Source organism: Schistocerca cancellata, chromosome 7 (genome assembly GCF_023864275.1).
Source record: "Schistocerca cancellata isolate TAMUIC-IGC-003103 chromosome 7, iqSchCanc2.1, whole genome shotgun sequence".
In the NCBI taxonomy this organism is placed as follows: domain Eukaryota; kingdom Metazoa; phylum Arthropoda; class Insecta; order Orthoptera; family Acrididae; genus Schistocerca; species Schistocerca cancellata.
This window is the reverse complement of record NC_064632.1, coordinates 196,810,229-196,824,474: the sequence shown is the minus strand read 5'-3', so window position 1 is coordinate 196,824,474 and position 14,246 is coordinate 196,810,229.

The window sequence follows — 14,246 nt, the reverse complement described above, 5'->3', positions numbered from 1 at the left end:
ACCTACAACGTGTTGACATCAGGAAAGTTTCCAACCGATTTCTCATACACAAACAGCAGTTGACCGCCGTTGGCTGGTGTAACGTTGTTATGATGCCTCGTGTAAGGAGGAGAAATGCGTACCATCACGTTTCCGACTTTCATAAAGGTCGAATTGTAGCCTATCGCGATTGTGGTTTATCGTATCGCGACATTGCTGCTCGCGTTGGTCGAGATCCAATGACTGTTAGCAGAATATGAAATCGGTGGGTTCACGAGGGTAATATGGAACGCCGTGCTGGATCCCAACGACCTCGTGTCTCTAGCAGTCGAGATGACAGGCATCTTATCCGCATGGCTGTAACGGATCGTGCAGACACGTCTCGATCCCTGAGTCAACAGATGGGGACGTTTGCAAGACAACAACCATCTGCACCAACAGTTCGACGACGCTTGCACCAGCATGGCCTATCAGGTCGGAGACCATGGCTGCGGTCACCCTTGACGCTGCATCACAGACAGGAGCGCCTGTGATGGTGTACTCAGCGACGAACCTGGGTGCACGAATGGCAAAACGTCATTTTTTCGGATGAATTCAGGTTCTGTTTACAGCATCATGATGTGAAATCTTATGTGACTTACCTGCTAAGGTCATCAGTCCCTAAGCTTACACACTACTTAACGTAAATTATCCTAAGGACAAACCCATGCCCGAGGGAGGAGTCGTACCTCCGCCGGGACACAGCATCGTGATGATCGCATCCATGTTTGGTGACATCGCGGTGAACGCACATTGGAAGCTTGTATTCGTCATAGCCATACTGGCGTATCACCCGGCGTGATGGTATGGGGTACCATTGGTTACACGTCTCGGTCACCTCTTGTTCGCATTGACGGCACTTTGAACAGTGGACGTTACATTTCAGATGTGTTACGACCCGTGGCTCTACCCTTCATTCGATCCCTGCGAAACCCTACATTTCAGCAGGATAATGCACGACCGCATGTTTCAGGTCCTGTGCGGGCCTTTCTGGATGTTCGACTGCTGCCCTGGCCAGCACATTCTCCAGATCTCTCACCAATTGAAAACGTCTGGTCAATGGTGGCCGAGCAACTGGCTCGCCACAATACGCCAGTCACTACTCTTGATGAACTGTGGTATCTTGTTGAAGCGCATTGGCAGCTGTACGTGTACACGCCATCCAAGCTGTTTTTGACTCAATGCCCATGCGTATCAAGGTCGTTATTACGCCCACAGGTGGTTGTTCTGGGCACTGATTTCTCAGGATCAATGCACTCAAATTGCGTGAAAATGTAATCACATGTCAGTTCTAGCATAATATATTTGTCCAATGAAGACCCTTTTTATCATCAGCATTTCTTCTTAGTGTAGCAATTTTAATGGCCAGTAGTGTTTATGCTTCACCTTACAGAAAATCTGTGCTTATTCTTTTCTTTAAACTCACCACGATTTTTCAATGTATGTAAACTTTGTTTCAGGTTCGCTCTTCATCGCGGTATCTCGATTGTATTCGGGAGGCCATTAATGTGTTGAATTTCCGATCTAATTACTTTTTACGAAATTTCAATGTTTTGCATTCATTTCCATTTTTTTATTATTCATGTAGGTCCCTTAAGTATTTTCATCGAAGATTCTGATTGCGTGAAGTCAATCCGGTTCAAAGTTCAGTCACGAAACAACATTCGCGTAATCAAATCTTACGTCTCCTGAACACAATCGAGAACCGACGCATCGGCGATCATACTTTAATTTTTCTCTCTTTCCAAGTCGTACCAAAAGCGGCAAAGCAGAGCTGTCGTAAGTACGCAATCTAGTGTTACAGATTGCGTTCTTTATCTTGTCGGCAAACAATGCCAGACATTATCATCATTACTGTCATATTTGATTAAATGCGTGTGAACAGCAAACATCTATGACTCTAGAGCATCCATGGGAGAGTGAAGAGCGTGTATGGGGCAGCATGTCTGTCAAAACCACGGTTGTGCGAAAATGGGCGCAGCTGCTTCATGGTGACGCATGCCCCCATATCGCAGATGTAACGCGTAAGTTACGCTAACTCAACTGCGAGACAATCGAGCACGTGTCGCAAAGTCCAGTTCTCTCCCCATGCGATTATCGTGCCTTAAGTCCCTTAAGAAAGTCCTCGAAAGATCGACGATTTCTATAGGACGAGGACGAAAAGCAGGCAGTTGCGTGCCTCTTCCCACAGCTGGACACGGTGTTTTATCAAACGGGTGTCTACATGCCAAAGAGGGCGGGGGAACGGACAGAGGCTCAGGGCACTCTCTTGCCATTGGGATGGGAAACTCCACATTAAGGCAGGAAGAATCAGCAATGATCAATTGCATGAGAATGCAGAAGACAATGTAAACCCTTGGATTAAAGACACAAGACATGTGGCCTGTAACTGAAAAGCGTCAAGACGATCTCTTCATTGGCAAAAGATTCCGGAATAGTCCCCCATCCACCTGTCCGGGAGGTGACTGTCAAGGGGGTTGTGACCCTGAGAAAAAGATTGAAAAACCACCGAAAGGATAACGTTCTACGAGTCGGAGCGTGGAATGTGAGAAGTTTGAACGTGGTAGGGAAGCTAGAAAATCTGAAATTGGTAATGCGACGCTCAATATAGATATATGGGGGCCAGTGAAGTGCAATAGAAAAATTACAACGATTTCTAGTCATATAGGCACAGTTTAATATCAACAGCAGCGGAAAGTGATATAACTGGAGTAAGATTCGTTATGAATAGGAGGATAGTGCACAGAGTTATTTACTGTGAACAGTTCAGTGGTAGGATTGTTCTCATCAGAATCGACAGCAAACCAACGCCGATAGCAATGGTTCAGGTATACGTGCCGACATCGCAAGAGGAAAATCAGGAGATAGAGAAAGTATCTGAGGATACTGAACGGGTAATTCAGTACATAACGGGACATGAAAATCTAATGATTATGAGGGATTGGAATGCAGTTGTAGGGGAAGTTGAAGGGGTTACTGGAAATACGGGATTGGTAGTGGGAATGAGAGAGGAGAATTATTCAGTTCTGCAATAAATTTTAGCTTGTAATAGCGAACAATCACAAGGTATACTTGGGCGGGAGATACGGGAAGATTTCAGTTAGATTACATCATGGTAAGGCAGAGAAACTGAAATCAGACACTTGATTGTAAGACTACCCAAAAGCAGGTATAGACTCCGATCACAGTGTAGTAGTCATGGAGAGAATGCTGAAGTTTAGGAAAAATCAATGCGCAAAAAATTGGGGTTCATAGGTACTAAGGAATTAAATACATTTGAGGTTCTCTGAGGCTGTAGATATTGCGGTAGGGAATAGCTTAGTAGGCAGGTCAACTGCAGAGGAACGGACATTTCTAAAAAGGAAAATCACAAAACTAGAAAGAAAAATACAGGTACAAAGAAGGTGCCTGTGAAGCAACCATGGATAACCGAAGGAATACTTCATGTGACCAACGTTGAGGGAACCTCATGAATGCAGAGATACAGGCCACTTAGGAATAAAATAAATAGGAAGTGGAGGAAAGCTAAGGCGAAAAGAGTCCATGAAACATGTGGGAAAATCGAAAAAGAAATGATTGTTGGAAGGACTGACTCAGCATATAGAAAAGTGAAAACGACCTTAGGTGAAATTAAAAGCAAGGGTGGCAACAATAATAGTACAATGAGAACTACACTGTTAAGTGCAGAGGAGAGAACAGATAGGTGGAAAGAGCACATAAAAGGCCACTATGAGGAGGAAGACTTGTCTGATGACATGATAGAAGAGTCAGGAGGCCGTATAGAAGAGATAGGGCATCCAGTATTAGAATTTAAAAGGGGTATGACAGACTTACGATTAAATAATGCAGAAGGGATACATAACGTTCCATTAGAATTTCGTAACTCATTGGGGGAAGTGGCAACAAAACTACCATTCACGATGGTGCCTAGAATGTATGAGTCTGGCGACATAACATCTAACTTTCGTAACAATATCATGGTAATGGAAATGCCTTGTGGCTAGGGCCTCCCGTCGCGTAGACCGTTCGCCTGGTGCAAGTATTTCAAGTTGACGCCAATTCGGCGACTTACGTGTCGATGGGGATGGAATGATGAGAAGGACAACACAACGCTCAATCCCCGAGCGGAGAAAATCTCTGGCCCAGCCAGGAATAGAACGCGGGCCGTTAGGTATGACATTCCGTCGCGTTGACCACTCAGCTACCCGGGTCTTACAATATCATGGTCACAATACCGAAGACGGCAAGAACTGACAAGTGCGAGAATTATCGCGTAATCAGCTTAACAGCTCATGCATCCAAGTTGCTAACAAGAATAATACACAGAAGAATGGAAAAGAAAATTGAGGAGGTGTTAGATGACGATCAGTTTGGCTTAAGGAAAGGTAAAGGCAGTAGAATGGCAGTTCTGACATTGCGGTTGATAATGGAAACAAGACTAAAGAAAAATCGAGACACGTTCATAGGATCTGTCTACCCGCAAAAGGCGTTCGATAACGCGAAATGGTGCAAGATGTTCCGAATTCTGTAAACTATATGGAAAGACTGGTAAGAACCAAAAGGGAACAATATGAATGGGATACAAAAAAATGCTTGGATTAAAAATGGATGTATGAGAGATACGTAGTCTTCAGCTGCTTCTGTTTAATCTGTACCTCGAGGAAGGAATGACGGCAATTAAAGGAATATCCAAGAGTAGGATTAAATTTAAGGTGAAAGAGCATCAGTGATAAGATTCGCTAATGATATTGCTATCTTAAGTGAAAATGAAGAAGAATAAGATGATCTGTATGATATGAATGGAACCGAAAGTCAAACGAGTACAGGATGTAGACTGAGAGTAAATCGAAGAAAGACGACAGTAATGAGAAGATGCAGAAATGAGAATAGCGAAAATCGTATCAGGATTGGTGATCACGAAGCAGGTGAAGTTAAGGATATTTTGCTAGCTAGGCAGAAAAAAACTCATGACCGACAGAGCAAGCAGGACATCAACATACTAGAAATAGAAAAAAGAACATTCCTGGCCAAGAGAAGTGTGCTAGTATCAAACATAGACCTTAACGCGAGGAAGTAATTTCTGAGAACGTACGTTTGGAGCTCAGCATTGTATGGTACTGAAACGTGGACCAAACAAGAATCAAAGCATTTGAGATGTGGAGCTACAGAAGAATACTGAAAATCATGTGGACTGATAAGTTAAGGAACGACGAGCTGCTCCACAGAATATGCGAGGAAAGGAATATATGGAAAACATTGAGAAGAAGAAAAGACAGGATGAGAATATATGTTAAGATACCAGGAAATACTCGTAATTTCCATGGTGTTATAGGGAGTTGTAGAGGGAAAAACTGTAGAGGAAGAGAGAGGTTGGAATATATCCAAGAAATAATTGAGGACACAGGTTGCAAGTCCTATTCTGAGATGAAGAGGTTGGCACACAAGAAGAATTCGTTGCGGGCCGCATGAAACAACTCAGAAGACTGATGTGAAAAAGAACGAAAGAAAACGGGCACTGGCCAGAGGCGCTTGGAGGGAGAGGGAAAGAGTAAATGACTACAGCAGGGTGATCGGCGCTGTGGTTGGGTGTGGGGGGGGGGGGATGGGGAAGAGGGAAGAGAGCAGTTGCTTAAGGCTGACAACATATGTTTCATCATTATGGTTATCTTCTATGGTAGAAATGCACGCGGAAGTCATATAATTCCGTGAAAGCTTGTTCTAAAGATTCTCTTGTTTATACGTGATTCTTAATTGTAGTAATGAATATGAAGTTACGTGAACATGTGTACAAGCCAATCAGGCAAAGGGTGGCAGAAATGGGAAGTGACATGGCGGGTATCGAATTCTTCTGACATCTATGAAACAGAATAATGGCGGCTAGGCTCAACAAACGTTTTACAGACCATATACTTCCTGCGCATTGGTCCCAAAACGATACGTTCATTTTCTTGGAAGGTGAACACAGAACTTTTTTTCGCACCATGAGAAAATATGAATGCTACCTTACTTCCGTCACATTTTAAAATTCAGATTCACTTTATGAATTTTCTGCAAAATAACAAAGTTAACACAATGATTGAAATGAGGCATTCAAGGATTTAAATTAAACTTAAGAAAAGAATTATATTTGAAACCAAATTAAACGAATAAAAATAGACATCATATTAATAAGCATTAAAACAATCATCCTTCTGAAAGTAGTGAACATGCTTACGAGTCTAGATTAGTAGCCATTACGCTAATGAGCTACGGTGTAAACTCGTGTTATTTTGATTGGTTTAGTGTCTCATGGGAAATTAGTTCCGTCACATTTTTACAGATGAGGGTACGCTAGGGTGGATAGCTGCTCGGTGTGGTAACTGGCATCCAATCCAATACCGCTCTGTCGATGTTATCAAAAGGTGAGTCCTATCCCTCGTGTCTCCGTGGCAAATAAATCGCTGCCGTACTGTATTTGGAAGAAAATGAATTATAACGTCAACATTTTACCTTCTGGTCAAATACCGATAGTTGACATCTACGTTGTTATATTGTTACACATAGAATGTATAATAAATAAATAAAATTATTTTTCACTCGCTTCTAGTGTTGTTAAGCAGTAGTATTGTATCCTATTAGTTCCTAGCAAACAACAAATAAACAGTGACAGAAAAGAGTGCAGGAAGTACGAAACTGCAACATGTTATGTAACAACAGTCCACCAACAAGAAACTAACTTTTACTCTAGATTCCTCGTAGCAAAAGTACTGCAAGAAAGTAAAATACCCAGTAGAATGAATTAACGATGGTAATAAGAGACCTCCAAAATAAATCTACATCTACATCTACATGGATACTCTACAAATCACATTTAAGTGCCTGGCCGAGGGTTCATCGAACCACCTTTACAATTCTCTATTATACCAATCTCGTATAGCGCGCGGAAAGAATGAACACCTATATCTTTCCGTACGGGCTCTGATTTCTCTTATTTATAGTTCCACCCTATGTAGGTCAAAATATTTTCGCATTCGGAGGAGAAAGCCGGTGATCGGAATTTCGTGAGAAGATTCCGTCACAACGAAAAACGCCTTTCTTTTAATGATTTCCAGCCCAAATCCTATATCATTTCTGTGACACTCTCTCCCATATTTCGCGATAATATAAAACGTGCTGCCTTTCTTTGAACATTTTCGGTGTACTCCGTCAGTCCTACCTGGTAAGGATCCCACACCGCGCGCCAGTATTCTAAAAGAGAACGGACAAGCGTAGTGTAGGCAGTCTCTTTAGTAGGTCTATTACATTTTCGAAGTGTCCTGCCAATAAAACGCAGCCTTTGGTTAGCCTTCCTCACAACATTTTCTATGTATTCTTTCCAATTTAAGTTGTTCGTAATAGTAATACCTAGGTATTTAGTTGAATTTACGGCTTTTAGATTAGACTGATTTATCGTGTAACAGAAGTTTAACGAGTTCCTTTTCGGACTCATGCGGATGACCTCACACTTTTCGTTATTTAGGGTCAACTGCCACTTTTCCCACCATTCAGATATTTTTTTCTAAATCGTTTTGCAGTTTATTTTGATCCTTGGATGACTTTATTAGTCAATAAACAACAGTGTCATCTGCAAAAAACCGAAGACGGCTGCTCAGATTGTCTCCCAAATCGTTTATATACATAAGGAACAGCATATGGCCTATAACACTACCTTGGGGAACACCTGAAATCACTACTGTTTTACTCGATGATTTTCTGCCAATTACTACGAACTGTGACCTCTCTGACTGGAAATCGCAAGTCCAGTCACATAACTGAGACGATATTTCATAAGCACGCAATTTTACTACGAGCCGCTTGTGTGGTACAGTTTCAAAAGCCCTCCGGAAATCCAGGAATACGGAATCGATCTGAAATCCCTTGACAATAGCACTTAGCACTTCATGTGAATAAAGAGCTAGTTTTGTTTCACAGGGACGATATTTTCTAAACCCATGTTGACTGTGTGTCAATAGATCGTTTCCTTCGAGATAATTCATAATGTTCGAACACAATATATGTTCTAAAATCCTGCTGCATATCGATGTTAACGATATGGGCCTGTAATTTAGTGGATTACTCCTACTTCCTTTCTTGAATTTTGGTGTGACCTGTGCAACTTTCCAGTCTTTGGGTATGGATCTTTCGTCGAGCGAACGGTTGTATATGATCGTTAAGTCTGGAGCTAAAGCATCAGCATACTCCGAAAGGAACCTAATTGGTATACAGTCTGGACCAGAAGACTTGCTTTTATTGATTTGAGTTGCTTCACTACTCCAAGGATATTTACTTCCACGTTACTCATGTTGGCAGCTGTTCTCGATTCCAAATCTGGAATATTTACTTCGTCTTCTTTTGAGAAGTCATTTCGGAAGGATGTGTTTAGTAAATCTGCTTTGGCAACACTGTCTTCGATAGTATCTCCATTATCTGTTAAAAACTTTCTTATTGATAATCAACAGAGCTCGGTTCTAACTGCTCAAGTTATTATGAATAGGCAATTCCCCCGTACGTTTTGAGATTTTGTAAACTTAGGTCACATACTCGTAATGTATGGTGTGGCCAGCGTTCACTCTCTGAAATTAGCTAAACTAGTTATTAGTAACTTTAGACACAAACATCTTCCCGTTGTGCGGTAGGCATAATACCTTTCATATCTAACTGACAGATTTTATTCCACCCGTACATGTGGTCCCCTAATGCATGGGGCCCATAGAACTTGCTAACTCTTGCTGTGTGGATAATCTATCACTGGATCGTTGTACACATCATGAAACTGAGCATCTCTTCCTTCACCCTTCTTGAACGGGTATGAGTCTTAATCAACATGTCTCACATTTCATATTTAATGCTCCACCTTATTCCATCTATTATAACGTCCCTTCTTTTGCTAAGCATTCCCACTTAACCGTTTTATGACCAACTCTGTCATTACCTGCTAAATTTCACATGGTGCGAATCCTGTTGTGGTGTGTTGCATGTTGTTTACCACTCCTTCTCATCTACTCTGTTTGTTTGTGGCAATATGTTCGACACATGCCGTTCGCTTCCCTCATAATCCTCCCTGCTGGATTAGACGCAGATTGATATATTTAGCTATTAAGATTTGTCCATTGTAGTTCCTCTACAGCATATCTTTCCCGTCTCTTGAAATAAATTGTCGTTCATCGGCTGTCAGAATTTGTTTAGATTTGCATATGTTTGTGAAGTAAGTGTTCTCCAGTTTTGTCGATATAAAATTGCTGTTGGCTCTTCTCATAGAGTAGAACTTCCCACACTTCGACCACACCTTTAGTGCTACCAAGAGTTGTGTGGAATTGCAACGGGATTTCGGTAGGGGACGGAGTAAATTGATTGTCATGGTATTCTTGATGCTTTTGGTATTACAGTGCTCGTAAATCCTTACTATCTGACACTGATTATCTTCAGCTTCTGACATACAGCACATGTCTGGAGAATTTTCAAAGTTTTCTATTTATTCCCGTCTGAGCTCTTCTAAACATCTGTCTGTGCCAAAACAGGCATTACTGTAATACATTTACCACACCAGATTTTGAATTGCGTGTTCTGCAATACACAGTCTCCAATCCTGTGAAGACTGTTTCACAAGCCGAGTGTTTTGGCGAATCGAGTAGTATTTTCTTAATCTCTCTTCCCCTTCATGGTAATACTCTTCAATGGCACTTTCTGATTTTGCTTTCAATGGAAACTGGAAATTGGAAATTTGTGGTAAGATCTTATGGGACCAAACTGCTGAGGTCATCGGTCCCTAAGCTTACACACTACTTAATCTAACTACCTTTCTCTGAGGACAACACACGCACCCATGCCCGAGGGAGGACTCGAACCTCGGACGGGGGGAGCCGCGCGGACAGTGAAAAGGTGCCACAGACCTGAGACCGATCGGCCTTTGAAAATTCTTTAATAAATTTGTCACATATAATTCATATCATACTCCCTTTATCAAATTAATGCTCATTTTGTTTCCTCTTGGACTGTTTACATTGAAATCTTCTATAACAAGTGGAATCCTTGAAAGTGCTTCTCGAATGATGTTTTGTTCACCATGTTGACAAATAAGACTTAACTCCTATTCTTGCAAGGTAAATGCCTATCTAGTGAGTCAGCTGTGATGTAATTTGCTTTGTGGCAGAAATAACAATGTTTACTGCCACTCCCACTTAGTAAGAGAACCGTTCGCAATCTCGATGGTATTTGTGTTGTTGCATCAGCCTCATCCACTTGGAACAGATGTACAACCAATCGAAAATTATGACTGTGACAGGCTAAGTAGAACTTATTATTCAAGTCTGGATGTGAAGGTAATAGCAGAATTCGCAATTGTCGCTTAGCCTCTTCCACTCCCCATTGGCATTCGTCAGTTTTGCAATAACACCTTCTTTTATAATAAGTTCTACAGATGCGGGTTGTTAAGTGACTGACAATTAATGAGCTTCCTATAACATCCAAATAACCCGAGAAACCCTCTAAGCTGCTTCTTGCAATGATCCGCTGGAAAATCCTTAACTGCTAGCAATTTTGCGTCAACCAGTTTGGTTTCCTGTGCTTTGATAAGATATACCAGAGGCTTAGCTGAATGGCCAGCGTGTGTCACTGCCATGCAGTAGGCCCACGTTTGATTTCCAGTAGGGTCAGAGATATCTCTGTTTGGGGACTGGGTGTTGTGTTATCCTCATCATCATACCCTCATCATCGACACGCAAGTCGCCCAATGTGGCCGACTTCCCAGGTGGGGACACCCAGCCATCAATTCCATACGATCATTTCATTTCAGAGACCTAGTTTTACCGTTTCTTAACTCCGACTTCACTAAATTTGCTGTTACAGCTTGTAACACGCCCGGGAGTACAAATGGGTGGGGGTACCTTAAACTGTTTGTCGTTTCGTGACCGTGCGCCCTGTCCACACCACGTACCTGGTAATCCCACGGCGGTCGTACTGTTCTGATCCACACTGCTGCTGGCTTGCCTGAAATTATTTATCGAATTATGCAAGCGGGTTCAGAGGAGCCACTCAACGTCAAAACACAACACTGTGCGACGTCTGGTATGAACAACTATATTCTGAGACGATTAAGGGAAATCGCAGGTTGCACTGTTTACATTCTAAGTCGTAAATGTTTATCCCAATTAACAATCTTGATGATTATCTATCCACAATAGCACTCAGACGAGCGTACGCGTAACCGACACGACGCGGGTGATTTTGACTGGCACTTAAATGCTCTCTTTTGTGGTAAATAGTATTACTGATTCACATCAGTTCATTCTTGGAGACGGAACACGGCGCGAATGATTGATAGAGTACGGTACGAAACGCAACAAGAGGATACACAAATAAGTTATCGGCAGCATTGCTCATTTTTAATTACATCTTGACGCACCTTCCTCTGAATCACTTCCATATTTCATCACTTTACTGTAATAGCACTTGCAGCAACACTTCGACTTCCATACTAACAACGCTTCTTACATGCAGAGCTATCCACAACACAACATAACAGTTCGCTGCCCCGCGCTCGACTCCCTACAGACGCGGCTGCCCGCAAAGATACTCCACAACTAAGCCAGCGATATGACAATACGCTTACAAGCTGCCTCTTTAAAAGCCACGAGCTCCTCTAAAATTATCTTCACATGCTTTTCACACGTTGGGTTTGCGATTAGAATATAGTCAACATATATGGTCACCTTCCTAATTAACTGTTTAGTGAGAACCTTGTCCAATGACCTTACGAAAGCTGTTACTGGTAGTTTCTTTATCCGTATAAGAATGTTGTTTGCTGCTTGGAGTCCTGGTGTAACGGAACCTGCCAGTATTCTACCTCAGACCGATACGCCAAAACGCTTTTGCCCTAGAAACTTCTGGAGTAATTCCTCTGTTTTTGAGTCTTACCTACAGGGTAATTATTACTTTGTTCACTGGGCATGCCTCCAGTGTGATTCTGACACCACCATTTCGCTTGTCTACCACAAAATATGTCTGATCAATTGTACAACGATTCTCTTCGTAAGTACTCGTATATTATGAAGCTCCTTTCCTCTGCTTCAAGTTTTGATTGTGGGATCGCTTATGGCCCCACAGGAAATGGTTCACGCTTTCTCAGTTGCAACTGACATTCCGCCATTTCTATTACTCCTGCTTATGCCTTCACGGGATCCGGTTTCGTTGTCCAGGGATTTGAGTTTCTACTCAAGTACAAGTTCAATATCTCCTATGTCTGGCTCTGAGCACTATGGGACTCAACTGCTGTGGTCATAAGTCCCCTAGGGCTTAGAACTACTTAAACCTAACTAACCTAAGGACAGAACACAACACCCAGCCATCACGAGGCAGAGAAAATCCCTGACCCCGCCGGGAATCGAACCCGGGAACCCGGGCGTGGGAAGCGAGAACGCTACCGCACGACCTCCTATGTCTGTCTTACCTTTTCATCTCCTTCTTGCATAGTGCTGCCGAGTCTGCCCGTGTGGTACTCTGTGGTGGTAATTGAAAATCAGATGAACACACAACTTAGTCATTCCTACCACTTCAGTAACATTAATTCTCCCTTTAAAGTCAATAACGTCTTTCTTTTCTTCCTTTTCTACTTCAACACAACCTCTTCCAAAGTATTGATGAACTTTCTGCTCCATTAACTACTCATCGTCTAAGATTAAGAATAACGTTAACCCTGATACCACACGTGTCGATTGACCATAAACTTCAACATACATCCTCATTGTCACTAAGATTTGCTGTTTAACTACTTTACTTTTCTGTGCCCACATCACTTGTAATATACTGTATATTCCATGCACTGGTAAGTTTGGCACCGTCCATCCCTGCTCTAACCATTTCGTATACAGCTTCCGCGACATAGCATTGACTTGACTACCTGAGTCGATCAAAACATTTATCCGAGTTCCTAATACATCCACTTCTATTGTAGTATACACAGTCTCAGCAGGATCTTCGCTATTTTCCGGTATCAAATCGTCAGTCAGTTCGGTTTTATCTTACGCATTGACATAGTCACTGGTCCTGCGTCATCTGTTTCTGACCGGTCTGCATCAGGAACAGCATCTAGTTTTTCTCGCCTTCATCACGCCGTTGGATGCAAGGATCGTTATTTACTTACCGTTCCCTGTCACTCGGCTCTAGTCGCTGTATTGTCATGCGATTTGAGTTGTGGCGTTGTGAGCGGTAGCCTCCATGATCTCGGAAACTTCTGTTGTCATTTCGATTCCAACACTGCTTAGTATATCCTCTGTCACTATGCGATCGCGTACTAATGTGCCTCTCGAAGTTTCCGGAAGGCTCGCTATGGTATTCCGATTCTTGGCTTTCTTATTCCTTCAACGCATCTACGTGTCCGAAACCTGACTTTATCGCTTCAACATCGTCCTTGGCGATCGCCAGCCATTGTATCTGAACTACTGCCGCAGTTTACGTGCGATTAAAGACACTGTAGCCTCCATCTTGATTGGTTCATTCAAGCGTAGGTTTCTCTCGTAATAAACATCGACAAACTTCCTTGTATTTCCGTCGCCTCCTCTATCAACACTTCTGCTTCGTGAACTATAACTCTATATCCAACTTTCTTCTTGCCTTCCTTCACGGTTCACCAGACATATTTCGAGATATGCCTAAAAACGTGTTGGGACTGATTAAGAACGTCGCAGTGTTCAGTGGACTGCGGCCACGAAATGTGGCAGGAGTACGGACGGGTAATACGGCAGTTTCGGATCAGGGACCTGCTGTAAACACGCCAGTGAGATATGTGGGCGACGAAGGGAGAGCCGAAATCCCAGGTGAGCAGTTGCGTATTCGGCGGTCGGGCTGGCTCCCGAACCGCCAATAATTCTCGGATAAGAAGTTAGCTGCCGAGGTGTGCTGAGAACGGCGCCCCGGAGACTAATTAGCCTAACAGTCTTACTTCTGCTAATTTCCCTTAGCAGAGTTTCTAACTCATTAGCTGCTCCGCTGCGGGCCACTGGTTTGATTACAGCTCGCGCGAGCTGGTAGCCTTTGTTTGAGCGCGTCGAAACACACTCCGAATTACGCGGCCGCGTCTGCATCTAAAGGGGCCATACATCTCAACTAGTGCCGAATTTATAGCACCGCTTTGTACGCACTCGCACTTCCTTCCACTGGCAGCAAGTAGGAGGTGGGAGGGGGGTGGGTACGCAGTCTAAACACCTGCAAAATGA